This window comes from Buteo buteo, chromosome 10 (assembly GCF_964188355.1).
Source record: "Buteo buteo chromosome 10, bButBut1.hap1.1, whole genome shotgun sequence".
Classification (NCBI taxonomy): Eukaryota; Metazoa; Chordata; class Aves; order Accipitriformes; family Accipitridae; genus Buteo; species Buteo buteo.
The window spans coordinates 13,732,226-13,747,257 of NC_134180.1; the positions used below are offsets into that span (position 1 = coordinate 13,732,226).

A 15,032-nucleotide genomic window follows, 5' to 3' on the forward strand; every position below is an offset into this window, starting at 1 on the left:
GGCACAAGGCAGGGCGGGGAGGGATGGGATGAACCCCAGTCACCCAGTCCCTGACCTGGCTGTACTGGAAGACCATCCACCCCATAGGCTGGGTGGTACCCATTGCCGTGAGTCATATCTCACAGACTGAGGGGCATAACTGCCGAGGGGCACAGGATGCATTCAGGGATGCAGGGGAAGAGAATTCAGAGATTGTCTAAGATTTATAGGATGTTTAGGAGAGGAATTAAAGGCTGTGAGCTTGCTGTATTGTTGTAAAGCATAGAAGGTATTTCTAAAATGGTATTCTTGCCTTATTTTTAAATGGAAGCATAGTGTAATGGGAAGAAAGGGAGAAAAAAAGAGGTTCATTTGCTTTTGAAGAGCTAAGGGTTTCTCAGATAACGAGCACTTTCAGTATATGTGCATCTGCACAGGCAATTGTGCCAAGACTCTGCAGTCTGTTGCTAGAACCAAGATCACATTTCTCAGCCTGCCAAGCTCTAAACATGAGAAACACCACATAGCACAATGACCCAGAGAAAGGAAAACAAGACATTGTAAATCCACAAAGCCAAAAAGGATGGGAAAGGGGAGGAACTGGATTTGCATGTCGTGAACACAGGGTACTGTTCCCTGACCTGTATTTTATGATTCAGCTATCACTCTGCAAATATTTCACAGTAATAAAAGGAAGCAAACGACAGTTCTGAGGGGACAGAGATAAATCTGTATCGGAAATAAGGGAGTACTGAGAGATATAGCTGAGATATACCTGAGCATGGATGTATATAATAAGAAGTCTGACAGAATGCTTGCACTGGATATGTACACTGGTGTTATAACAGCTGACAATGTAAAAGCCTTGGTAGCAATGGAGCTATTTATTGTTGATAACAGCATGGGGAAATGTAGCTTTTGTCCATGCCAAATTGCTCCTTTTACAAAGCAAAATAATCCATGTCAGCCAGTTCAAGATATTTTTGTTTAAAAAATACCACTTGGAGACAGTATACACACACATACACACAAACACAGAGGCACCAATATGTGTGCATGTGATTGCCAGGTTGATGAAGCAGTCTTGCAGAATTTAAAAGAGGGACAGCCAGCATCAGTCTAAAAAAATGAAGGCAGTAGCTTTTTGATGGTGGAACTCATAAAACTTACATTCTGTATGGGTTTTGGTAGCTATTTGACAGAGTGCTGTATCAGGACTGAAATTTTTCAGGAAGGCAATTGAAAGGTCAGGAGACAATATGAAAATTGTTGTTTGTCCCATCTGGATCTTATCACTTGAATTTCCTGCCTATATAACCTTTTCTAGATGAATATAATATAACTTACACAAATGCACCACTAAAACTGCAGAGTTTGGAAATCAGACTTTTTGATGTTTTCTAACCTGCTTGACTTCCTCACCTTTTCACAGAAATTGCAGAAGGAGCACCACAGAACTTGGAAGAAAATAGGCAGAGAGGGAGGGAAGCTTTGAAGCATCTCTTCCCTCCCTCAGTCCTCTGTAACCATATGCAGCTCCCAGTCCCAGGTGCAGGCTGGCATGGGATGAAAGCTGCTCAGAGGGGTCAGTGGAACCCAAAAGGACACTGCCATGTGAGCAGGGTACAAGGATGTCTAGTAGCAGCTCTTTCTTGCAGCTGCATGCTCTACATTGGGAAGTAGCACGGTCCAACTACCACCAAGTAAAGGTCTTATGTTTGATCATATTAATAAAAGCAGTAGAACCATGACTTGGATAAACTGCATATCTGAGTTGTTCACCCTGCGGATCCTTCTCATGATAATGAGTAAGAACAACTTGACTCATTATTACCTCTGTTCTTCTGAGGTAAAAATTTCCCTCTGTAGGCAGTGCCTCTGAGCAGCTGACGGTCTGTTAGGGGAATTTATTATGAGTTTGCACTTCTCTTTTGAGAAACAACATTTAAATATTTGCTTTTATTTATTTATTTAGATTCAGCCTCCGTGATTCATTTACATACATAAAACAAACACAATAGGCAACCTTAAAGCCAATTTTCTTCAGTGTCAGGTCACATGCATTTCATAAAGTTTAGTTTCACAGAGGGAAATGGCAGAGCATTTCATACATTGTTGTCTCGCTGGGGACAGGTTAGGAGGCTGAGAGATAATGACAGCAGCTTTCAGCTATCAAGTTAGCTTGGGCTATGATGCAAATAATTGTTATTGCCATTATCTTTGAAGCCAGACGTTTGGTGTCCCTGTGAGAAAAAAATAAAATATCACTACTACTTCTAAAAAGACTTTTTTTCCACATTGTTATAACTCAGCAAATAATGATATGGCTAAGGAGTGAGTCAAAATATGGAGGGGGAAAAAACATTTCTATAAATGGCGGAAAGGATTAATATAGTTCATCTCCTATTTATTAGCGGTCTTCTGTTGTCAGGATGTGCTAAAAAGAACAAATATATGGAAACAAATTGCAAATTATTACAGCAATGTTCTGTCAGGTGAACCTGATATGAAAACTCTTAAATAAATCACCTGGCATGTTTATTTAAACAAACAAATCTCTATGGACGCAGCTTGCAGCTGTCTTATTACAGTGATAAATATGGGACAAGGCTCAGAAAAAGCAATGAGGCAGGTCTTCAGACACTCTGTTTCCTTTGAACATGATACCAGGGCTGAGAAAAAAGGACAGCACATTCATCACAGCAATGAGGATGGAAGAGGATACGTTCAGCTGAAGTTCAAGAAAACAGAATGGCAAAAGAAACAAGCAAACAAAGCCCCAACCTCCTTACCTCTGCCAAGTGTCCACAAACATTAAAACATTAACGGTGACTTTTGGAAATGTTATCCTCGGTGGCAAGTCCATACCTACCAAGCCAGATCTATACCTATGGGAATGGTGGCCACTGCTGGTTCATTGGCCACCACCTGCCTAGAAGGGACAACAGTGGACATGGCTGGAGCATGGGCATGTCTGCCCCTGTTAGGTTCTTCACTCCAACACCGTGTGGCTCTGGAGATACCCAGTCAGTGTCTGAGACATAAGCAAAACAATTGGATACCTCTTGGTAACACAGATTTCAATTTACCAACATGGTGCTGGAAGGGACAGTCTTGGGATCTGCTACCCCAGAAAACTTCAGCATAGAAAATCCTTCCTAAATTAATCAAACTCTGCCATAGAATTAGTTACTGTGCTTTGCATGTTTTTACTTTTTTTTTTGTGTGTGTGTGTGTGTATGTTAATGAACATAACAAATAAAATCAATCCTAAGGCTCTGTTTTGAAAAGTTCTCATAGCAGCATGCCATTTTACAGCTCAGTCATTAAGGGCATTGCTTAGCTCTCTCTATGCCTACCTCAAGACTGTTGTATTATCTCCATCATCTTCATCCTAACCAGTAATGTTGGAATGTGACATTGTATCAAATACTTTGCTGAAGTCAATATAGTTTACTGCATTTCCTGAATCTGAAAGTGAAATAAACCAGAGAGATTTAATATCCAATAGTTTATCAAAAGCATTTTACCTTTCTTGACCAAGACAAGGAATGATTTCAGCAATGCTTGAATTGAGAGAGATTTAATACACATGCCCTCTTTGAGTCTCATAATTTTCTTTCTTGTCCTATACTCTGAATAGTTTTCTGTTGGAATTATCTATTTTATTTATCTCTCATCTTCATTTACAGCTTATATAATTTTTTTTTTTTTCCTGCAATTTGACCAAGGTGTGCAGTCCCCGCTAGAGTGATAACAAATATAGCTAAGGCATTTTAGGTCAGGACTGAAACAAAATAATAAAGCTGTTTTTAGAGATTGCCATGAGATCTACTCATATTGGACACGATTGAGCATACAAGTAAAATGAATTTGAACCTTTCTGTTGAACTTAGAGACCTATGGAGTAGGCTTTGCAAGTACCTCCCATTAACCAGAAATAACTCATAATGTTTTAAGGAAAGAAGTTTACAGCTTTAAAGAGTACCTTTAATACTCTTGAAAATCTTTCAAATGCTATAATAGCATGGGAAAACAAGTAAACTAAAAAAATTACAGCCTTATACCCTTCAGTAAATCTGTGTTCACACTTTCACCAAGAAGAACTGCAGTTCACACTCAGGACTGACCAGCCAGTAACTGTGTTTTTATTTTTGTTAAATTCTTAATTGCCCAGTAAGACTACAATTATGACATTAGTTATTCTCCAACATAAGACATTGCTTGTCACTTAAGCATAGATGAATCTGAGTATGCCAGAAGTCCGTGTGAATCCAGATCATAAAAGTTAAACATGTTTGAGAGCAGAGCTGAAATCAGACTGAAGTCGGGATGTCTCCCGACACCCAAGTCCAAAGTCAGAAGAGCATTATTTCTATGAAATGATTAATGCTGTATGAATGATAACCTTTGAATTTGCCTAACAGAAATTAATTTACAGTGATGTCTGCCTTGTGAAATAAGTTTACCACATCCTTATTTCAGATCAGGCAGTTTCTCTCAGGTAGTTTTATGAAAGAAAGTCACTGGGGCTTTGTGGTCACCACAGCGATAAGTTTCCCCTCCCTTTCCCTTCAGTGCAGTAGAAGTAGAGGCTGGGTCATCATGCAGCCCCAGCAGCACCTGGCCCAGGTTATCCACGACATAACCCTGTACTTGTACTTCTTCCATAGTAGTCTTTTACGCCTAAGAAAGAGATATTACACACAAATGGCGTGGACGTCAGGTTATCTGGCTGTCAAAATATGTGAAATATAATCACTACTGTCCATTGCCTGAGCCTTTTTCATCTAGTTTTCCTTGAAATTTGCTTTTGCTTAATTTGCTTTTCCTTTTCTGTCTCAAAAAGAACTAGGAAATTATTCTGTTTAATTGGTCATATTCCACTGGATTTTAAAAGGCTTGACAGCTTGGTGATCTACAAATCTATGAAAGAGTAGTTAGTATACATGCATGATGCCAGTACAATACTGACAGCCAAAATTGAGAAAGCCTCTGAAAGCGGTGAGTCCTCAATATTGAACATGCACTGGTGAAGTGTCTGCTTATTAACAGCAAATTACACCTAACTTTGAATAATATGGTAAGGCAAAGCTTCTGGGAACTTGTGACTGTACACTAGATGAAGATCAATTCTACAGGAAGCTGCCATTTAGGTTTTTTTGCAACTTTTCCCCCTTGTTCCTGTGGCCTGTTCCTTTCTGACCACCTTCAACTAACTTCCATCTCTCTTTCCCCAAATCAGAGTGGTCATTGCTTCAATGACCAACATTGTCAATTCACAGTACATCTTGGGACTGATGTAAAGTGCACTGTAAAAGCCCCAAATCCCAAACTGAAAATTACAGAAATTAGATGGCTGAAGAAAAAACCCCACAAGTTTTCAAAGTGTGTGCTACTGTACAGAAATGTCAGTGTTTTAGCAGAATGGCTCTAGTTTTGTCAAAACTCATTTTTCTCTCGGTTGCCTGATTTCAGTTTCATCATTTGTGATGACTAGTTTCAACATCTTAAAAAAAAAAACAACAAAAACCCACAGGTTTTTGCTGCAACTCCCACATGATGATTTATTTGTAAGACATTCCAATGGCTGCAAAAAAAAAAAAAAAAAAAAAAAAAAAGAGTTCACACAACAGTCATTATTTTAATAGCTTATTTAGGGAGTTACTGAAAACTAGAATAAGAACAGTGGTGGATAACCTTATGCACTTAGTTAACTTGATCATCCGATTGTGTATTGCCGGTTTTTCCTTATGGAGGAAGTCCTAGGATATCCTTTCCTTATGGGGGGGTGCATGAACAATATGAATGTTACAGGACTGAAAAGGAATAGTGAAAGTTGTAGTGTGCATAGCTAGCAAAATTACTATTGTATCAGCTATTGAATCCTCATAGTCTTAGCACCGTGAAAAATAAGTATGTTGGTGGTTTTTTTCTGCTGTCTTACATGTTTCCTTCACCTGCTGAAGCACAGCATTCACATCTGCAGTTGTATATATTTGGATTCAGAGTGATTCCTGAATGTATATCATTCAGAACATGTCATTCCTTGCATATTTTCTCCCCCCCCATCACTTTAAACATTTCTGTTGTTAACAATTTTGCAGAATCAAACCCTACACATTCAGAAATCATGTGCAACGTGCAGGGAGGAGTTATTCAAAGTCCTCTGCAGGTTGTTTTATTTCCCAGGACAGAACAGCTGAGGAATCTGGAGCTGCAAATCCCTGTCGTATATCTAAAATAAAGATCAGATTTGACTGTCCTTTGCAATTCTTGGTGCTCTTACTGGTCTTAAATCTCTGGCATGTATTTGTGATTGAAAAATGTCTCCTATAAGTGCAGCTAGAACAGGAAGAGACCCTTATAAAACCCTTTATAAAAAAAAAAAAAACCCACAATTTTTTCTCACGAATTTTAGTGAGACAATTTTGACACCAGCAGATAGAGTGGGTTATGTTGTTACCATAACTAAAGCATGGTCAGATTTAAAGTTTTGCTTAGTTTTTTTCAGGGTATCTCCAAACAATTCACAGAGCAGAAAGGGAAATACTTAGTTCAATGACTATGGGCAGAAGGCAAATTCGGCTCTCTTTTTGATTTTTAACAACATCCTGTGCTCTGCTTCTGCCATTACCAGTTGTTGCACCAAAGGTAGAAAAATTATGAAGGTGGGAAATTAGTTTAAATATCACATCTGATGTTGACAAAGACAAATCTCTAGTTTGCTGTAGTTTGGTGTCAGCCCTGTGCAGAGGCTCAGATCCTGGACATTAACCCTTCTGAGGACACAGAGTATCAAGTTTGGGCTGTATCTTAATCATACATGTGTATTTTAGCCATTATACATACAAGCATACTATATATATATATACATACATTTATACATACAAGCAGTAATATGAGGGATGAAGAAGTTCAACAAGGCCAAGCACCGGGTCCTGCACTTGGGTCACAGCAACCCCATGCAGCGCTACGGGCTTGGGGCAGAGTGGCTGGAAAGCTGCCCGGCAGAGAAAGACCTGGGGGTGCTGGTTGACAGCTGGCTGAATATGAGCCAGCAGTGTGCCCAGGTGGCCAAGAAGGCCAACGGCATCCTGGCCTGTGTCAGAAATAGTGTGGCCAGCAGGAGCAGGGAGGTGATTGTTCCCCTGTACTCGGCACTGGTGAGGCCGCACCTCGAGTCCTGTGTTCAGTTTTGGGCCCCTCACTACAGGAAAGACATGGAGGTGTTGGACTGTGTCCAGAGAAGGGCAACGAAGCTGGTGAGGGGCCTGGAGCACAAGTCCTGTGAAGAGCGGCTGAGGGAACTGCAGATGTCTAGCCTGGAGAAGAGGAGGCTGAGGGGAGACCTTATTGCTCTCTACAACTGGCTGAAGGGGGGTTGTAGTGAGGTGGGTGTTGGTCTCTTCTGTCAGGTGGCTGGAGATAGGACAAGAGGAAATGGCCTCAAGTTGCGGCAAGGGAGATTTAGGTCAGATATTAGGAAAAAATTCTTTACTGAGAGGGTTGTCAGGCATTGGAACAGGCTGCCCAGGGAAGTGGTTGAGTCACCATCCCTGGAGGTATTCAAAAAGCGCGTAGACAAGGCACTTCAGGACATGGTTTAGTGGGCATGGTTGATGGTTGGACTCAATGATCTTGAAGGTGTTTTCCAACCTAAATGATTCTATGATTCTATGATTAGGTACAGCCATCATTGAGCTGTACCTAGTATTCAGGCATAATGAAGACTGATTTAAAGATTTCCTCAGTATCTTTTCAGGCATTATAGTATTTGCCCTTCTTGGAACTAGAAGACACATACAATTACCCTTTAGCTGGCTAACCTGTAGATTTATAAGAAAATTTAAAAACTGCCTTAATCTAGTCCAGTAAAAAGCTTCTATTTTCTATGCTTATATAAGCAGTTATATTTACACTTTAATAATAATAATTAGTATTATTATTTCCATGTTGGTACTGCCTCAAACCCCAAAGGGGACTAGAGGCTCATAGATTCATCACGTCTGGATTTTACCAACCCAAAATAAGAGACACGTATCCAAAAGGGTTTAAAAGTGGTATAGAAACAAAACAGATGCTACTAGAGGAAAAAGAGAAGCAATTTGCCCCTAGTCAAAATGAAGGTTACTGGTAGAGGTGGAATTTGCCTCTAGGGCTGTTGATCTATGCAACTGCAGCACTTCTCATTTTTCCTAAGTCTTTTACAGTTCCTTTAAATAGCACATTGTACACATTACATAAAAAGGAAATATGCAGATAAATTGGAAGCGTAAATTCAAGAAGCAAGGTGGAGTAGTTGCCTCATAGAGCCCATCTATTTCTAAATGATGACTCTGACAGCTGAACAAGTGCATGATGACAATTATTTTTCATTTTATTCTGTCGAGTAGAAAGCCGCTGTGTGTGGACTCATCACTGCTAGTACTTATACCATTAAAAGGATGTGTTCTCCCACTTGCTTGATTTTCACGCAGATAGCTACTAACTGTAACAACTGGGCTGCTATTAAAGTATATAAAATAGCTCCCAATTTCTTTGCTTTGAACCAAGTACCTTTTTCCCCCCACTCTGACTTAACAGGAAAATTGGAAAATGTTTAAGCAAGTGATATTAATAGAGCCCCATTTGGTACTTACATCATATATTAACATATCAAACACAGTTTAACATTCAAAATATCTCCTGTCTGGCAGCCAGGAAATTATGCCATAATGTTAATGTACATGCCCTTATTAAATTTGCCTCTATAATAGACAATCTGTTATAATATAAAGGGAACAGCAATATATCACAGATATTACAACACAGACTAGCGTTGCGAAGGTAAAATTTCAAATATACATACTTATATAGCTACTATCTGAATATCTTTATTTTGAATATGTTTATTGAATAACTTTATTTCTCCTGCAAATAAACCAAAGACTCGATAAACAGTTACAGGCAGGGAGAGCAGGCACCTGGGGAAAGGGGATGGAGGGAGAAGGGGAAGAATAACAAGGAATAAATGGCATGTGCATGATCGGCGTAAACCAGTGTAAAATCACACGAAATCTGCCTCCCTTCTGCCTGAAGCCATCTCTTCCCACCTCTGTCTCACACTTGCTTGGACCCAGTGAGGCAGATCAGTTCACTGACCTGATTGAAATTTAACTCTGGAGGGGAAAAAATTGCTTTCCGCCAACTCATGCAGTTCACTACACATCTGTACGGTTATTTTAACCACCCCAAGGAAACAACCGAGAGGACACAGCCAAGGGAGTGGTGTGCAGGAGAAAGAAGGAGAAGCTGCCTGTGCACAGCAGTGCAGAATCCATCAGCTGAAGCTGGTTGTGAAACTCCACTGTAAGAAAATGCAGTAAGTTTTAAGAAAGTCCTCAACAAGACTGGTTGAAACTTGAAGTTTATGTTTTGTGAGTTTAAAGTAGTTTAAAAGAGTAAAAACAAATGCCTAGAATTATTTTTTTAATTTTATTTTTAAAATAAAATTAATTTTATTTTAAATTTCCTAGAATTATTTTTTATTTTTATTTTTAATTTCAATCAAAATATTTATTTATATTGAATTGAGACTATCCTTAGAAATGCAACTGTGAGAAGCTTTACTATGTTCCCACTTCTGCAGCTCCTGGAGCCTGCTGCAAGGTGCAAACATGAGAAATTAGCATCCATGCTGGCCGTGCTATCTCTGTGATAGTATTTCTCTGGAGACACAACATCTGGAAGCTGTGGAGTCATATGCTCCTTCAGCTGGCTGTACTGCCAGGAAGCTGCATGGTTTGGAAGCAGAATTCACCAGCAAGCCACTGAAAGGAACTTATGCATATTTATGTATATATAAACTTATATTCTCTGAGATTTACATAGCAATCTGAGGAAGGAGAATCCAACCATTATAGAAGAGAGGGAGAAAAATACATAGTGTGAACATATGAACAAAACTGAGCAGTCTCTAATAAACTTTTACACTTGAAGTTCAATTTGTCTTGCTCTTAAGAAATACAAATAAATTTGACACTTCCCTATAAAGAAGATGAATACTGTCCATTTGAATATGGAGATCAGTAAAGGAGGCCACTAGAAAAATGGGGAAGAAGAAAGCTTTAGAGACAAGGCACAGCTCCCGATTACTCACGTCTTTGTGTCTCGTGTGTCCATTTTACCCTGGGCACAGCAGGCAGGCTGTGGCTCTTGCTAACTCAGCCAACACTGCACAGTGAGAACAGCCAAAACAATTGTAAGGCCAAAGATGACAAACACCAAACAGAAAATTTGAGCCCAGAGAGACAAAAAAATAAATGTATTTACAACACATATAGATTAAACTGGGGAGGAAGAACCTGAATGTAATAACAAGCTTTACGCAAGTTCTAGAGGAAAACTGTTCTTACTCAATCCAACAAATAAGGTGAGATTTTAACTGTAAATATATTGCTTAGATTATGCTGGACTTGAAAGCCTGTCCACCCCACCCATTCCCTGCCTTTCTTTCTCCCTTACCTGAATAAGACAACTTGCTGACCTTTTCATCTGGCTCTGTTGTTGCTTCCTCACTGTCCCACCACGCTGACTCAAAACTACTGACTTCTTGTCCTCGGGGTCCTTTGTTCCCCTCTCCCCCCAGTCCTGGGTCACTACTGTCACCTTCTTTGCCCTCATTCATCCCTGCTGCCACAAGATGTCAGAGTTGGTTGCCTTTGCTATATGTTGACCTTGCAGAAAGGCAACATGTCAGGTAGCGCCCATGAGGGTGAAGCCAGCTGCATTATATGCTCCTTCTGAGATGCAAAACGGTGACCTGGAGCATCCTGTACCTGGAATAGTGAACTGCACCTGGATTCCTGGAAACCTCCTTCTGAGCTCCAGCAGGTTGGTGTGGTCCTGTTTCTGTGCCCCTGCTTCCTTTTCACCCTTGGTTTCCTTTGCTCATATTTAAGCCTCCCAGATCAGAAAATACTTCGTACTGGACGTTTGTACACTCTGCAGCACGCCAGGCCTCATGTGAGGCAAAGCTTCTACACTGTCCCACATCTAGATGAGAAATATCCTCTATTTCTCAGGTTAATTATTTTCTTCCCCCCTCCCTCCCCAGCCCCCAAAAGCAAACCAACAGCAGGAACGCCACCATGAACAACAGCAACAAGTCATTGGGTTACAGTCAAATAGCTCATGGGGTCATTCTGGCTCCCTGCACACCTGCTGCTGGCTGGTGCTGCCATGCTATGTGCTTGTCAGCCCCCTGCAACATGCTGCCCTTTAGTTAGCTTGCTCAGCTGTTTACAGTTTGCCTTCAGCACATGCTAACTTTGGCATTCTTTTAAAAATAAGCCTGGCTAAATGTAGCCTTGCTGCTGGATTTTCTACTTCTGGCCTCCTTGGGCTGTCCCCAGGACCCACAAAAGTCAACAGAATTAAAGCTTCCCACTGAATTCACTGGAGCTTTAGATCTTTCTGCTGTGGCTAATTTATCTTGTTCATTAGCTACTCCCCAGGTCCCATTCCCTCTTCCTCATCACTTCATGCTAGTGCACATTATTCTTGTCTTTTAAACATTAATTGTTGCTGTGCATGCCCTTCCTGTAATATATTAAGATTAAATCCCCCCAGATATCCACCTTCCTTCTTTGCCAATGCTTCAGAGACTGGGGAGTCAGAATGTGGCAGGTGCAATGCAGGCCAATTAAAAAGCAAATTTGTGCTAACTGATGGGTAATCTTCAGTGGAAATCACAAGCGACATTATTGGATGCCTGGGGAAAATTTTCATTAAGCAAATTCTTCCACTGCTGGCACAGCTCTGACACCTCCACGTTGTAGCTGTTGCAAGGTAAGTTTCCTATACTTTCACCCTTGGATACTTTCCTGTTGCTCACTGACTGTGTTGTATATACTACTAATTGTCTTCCTTTTTTTCTAAACCGAGGGACAAAGGAAGTCAGAGGTAAAGTGAGTCAAACCAATCATTAGTCTGCTTTCTATTTACTTCCTTTACATAACTACAAGAAGTACAAAAAGCCCCCAAACAAAAACAACAAGAAAAACCACCTCAAAAAAACCCAAACCACACCTCTTTTATATTTCTACTTAACAGATGTTAATGTTTATTATTATTATTATTATAGAATTATTATTATTGTTATTATTATTTGCAAAGCAGTGTCACTTATAGTAAGTATCAGAATCTCGGTTCAGAATCAGAATCAGAGTTCAGTCTCTATCAGAATCTCTTCCCATGAGAGAAAAAGCATCACATTTTGAAAAATCACTGTTAAATTGAAAATCTTATAGTCTATGTGCACAGGTCAGACAAAGGACGGGAGAGGAGGAGGCAAGGTGAAGTGAAACCAGGGACACGCAGCAGCAGATGGCAATGTCATCTTCTCCATCCATGGCAGTTCCGGTGAAGAGACGCTGCCTCCTTTTGGTTTGCTTTGCAGATTATTTTAAACATCTTATGGATTCCCTTAAAGCCTAGCCAAACTCCAGCACAGCTGGTAGGCTCATCTCACCAACACTGATGGGCTGTGATTCAGTTTCTGAAGTGGAAGGACATGTAGACTGGAGGGCTTTGAGGATTCAGTATTTGCAGAAGATCCTTCTTTGACTCACCCTGGGGGTCAGTTGCTGGTAGTTCAGGAGAGGCTAAAGTGAGCTGGAACAAATAGTCTCTGTGCCTAATGCTGCATACAGCTGGGCTGTTACCATATCCTATATGAGAGAGCAGAACTTCAGCTCCTTTAACTCACGTAACTGAGGTTGACCTCTCCCTGGCCTCAGAAATCTAGCTCTGCCTGTAGTAGTGCAACACAGGCAGCAACACTGAGCCCTGACTGCTTCTATACCAGGAGATGTTGACTGCCAACAACCAATATATGTACATATATATATATATGTATATGAGGATGAAATTCATATTCACCAACTAACAATACAAGTCTAGCACCAGCTGAGCTTGTGATTTGCTCTATTTCACAGGTGAATCCATGGTCCGGTATCTCAATATATTGACCAATTAACATATATTTTATAGGTATAGATGATGTATCACTTAATATATGGTATATGATATATAAATGTTATATAGTAACATAGAGCGGATAGTAAGTACTGCAAGTATTTCTTTTCCCTCCATACAATCCAACATTTGGAATGCTATCCCAGCCTTGCACCACATGAAAGCAAAATGAAATGGAATTGTGTGAGCCAAAATCCTTACTGAGCTGCAATTTCTACTTGCCACTTTCAAATATTGATTCAAGATTAAATTACTTTTTTTCTTGCATTGTGTGGAGTTTTTAAAAGATGTTTTCCTTTTTGTTACTTTGGGAGACTATTAAGTCTGAATTCAGTTCACGTAACACTAACAATGCTGCTTCTGCACATCTTGAGATCTTTTATCTTTGTTCATTTCCCCTTTTTTTTTTTTTTTTTGCCAACCCCATACCTTCATAGTGCTTCCAGGACTCAAGGTGATAAACTTCAGATACAGACATTATTTCTAGCGTTTGCATTCTTGTTCAATGGTTTATAAGGAGAAGCCTGTTTCCAGAACTGCAACAGGCATTTGAGTAATTGCCTTATAACATTAAACGGGTGTGTGATTGTGCGCGCACGCATATATATGTTTGTTCAGAGGAAAATTTTTAAGCTTAAGTAATCTACCTCTCCAGCACCATGTAAAAACTCTGTGCCCCACAATATGTGACTATGTGTTGTGATCGCAAGGCAAAAGCAGTTAGCTTCCACTAAATACTTAAAAAAAATAGTTCATCTGCTATTCCAAAAAGACAAAGAAAGAGGTTGAGTAATTTTATACACCCTAAAGTGCTCTGCTGTCTATAAGCAGAATAGCAACCCTGTGTCACTAAGGTCAGAAAAAAGGCCAGGCTTTGAGCTTATGAACTATAGTATAGTCTAAATTTTGCAGCTCCATAATAACTATGTACTCACCTTGTATATCTGGAGGAGTCCCCATCAGTATGACACAGACTTTCCTGATATGAATACAGATGCTTAAGGTAGTGAAATATTTGTGGTTACATAAAAAAAAGAAATATCCTTCAATTACCATTTCCATATTTTACCTTCTTAAAGTTAATTTATTTGTCTTTACTTATGTCTTTAGTAAAAGAATAACTTTCAGGACAGGATTGAAAATTCTGGTGTTTCTGCAATAAAAAGAAAAAAAAATCTATAATTCTTGCTAAACAATATTAATAAGACCAGTTGCAAACAAAGCTAAGAAGCAGATGCGTGAGAACAAATGCTGACAAGATTTGGGAACTTTCTGATGGCTTTTTGATAAAACCAGGTGAGAAGGTAATTCCTTGTCTGAATTCAAAAGTTTGAAACCATGCTTTTTCTGTTTTGTTTTGTTGTTGTTGTTGTTGTTGTTTTTTCCTTTTTATTCCATTTGGAGGGTATAGGGAGCAGGTAGGCTACTGTGTTTGGTGTACCAAAAGAGTCTAAATCTTGCAATGTAGGAAAAACCATAGTCCTAGAAGGTTCAGTGCCATATGCTACCTAGAAGAAGGCAGTGCAAAGTTGCATGATGATGCAATAAGCTCATTATATGTCACCAGCCAGATATATGATATGTTCCTTGACAGGACTATTACCTATGCACAGTGCAGGGATTTGTGTATTTTTGACCAAATACTTAAAAGAAGTTTAAATTATATACATGTTTAATTATTTTTTCCCATCATCCTCCATACTGTGTAATATCTTTATTTCATGGGATGTTTCAGATTGGGAGAGGTTGAGGACCAGGGGCCCTTCAATACTATATTTTACTTTTCAGAGGTGAAGGAATTAATTCACAGTTCAAGAAATACGAATGTCTTTTCATGTTCTCCATCAAACTTCCTTCATTGCTTAGTCTAATGCCACCCAAACGAGGGACTGTATGAATTGACATGAACCATAAAACATATGAATGTTTTAAATGTTCAACTGTAGGTTGCTCTTTATGAATAGCTGAAAAATTTTCCCCAAAGACACAGCAGTCTGAGTAACTAAGTTGTTGATAAGATACTTATTTCTGCT

General features: G+C 39.6%; 1 long non-coding RNA gene across 1 annotated transcript; it reads right to left on the reverse strand.

Annotated features, from left to right (window-relative positions):
- Positions 1–1,940: 1,940 nt before the first annotated feature.
- Positions 1,941–11,044, reverse strand: LOC142035454 (uncharacterized). Its single transcript, XR_012651882.1, has 3 exons — positions 10,486–11,044; positions 3,339–3,450; positions 1,941–2,222 (listed from the first exon to the last, which is right to left on the reverse strand). It is a non-coding gene; the product is annotated as an uncharacterized LOC142035454 (long non-coding RNA).
- Between the last annotated feature and the right edge of the window lie 3,988 nt (positions 11,045–15,032).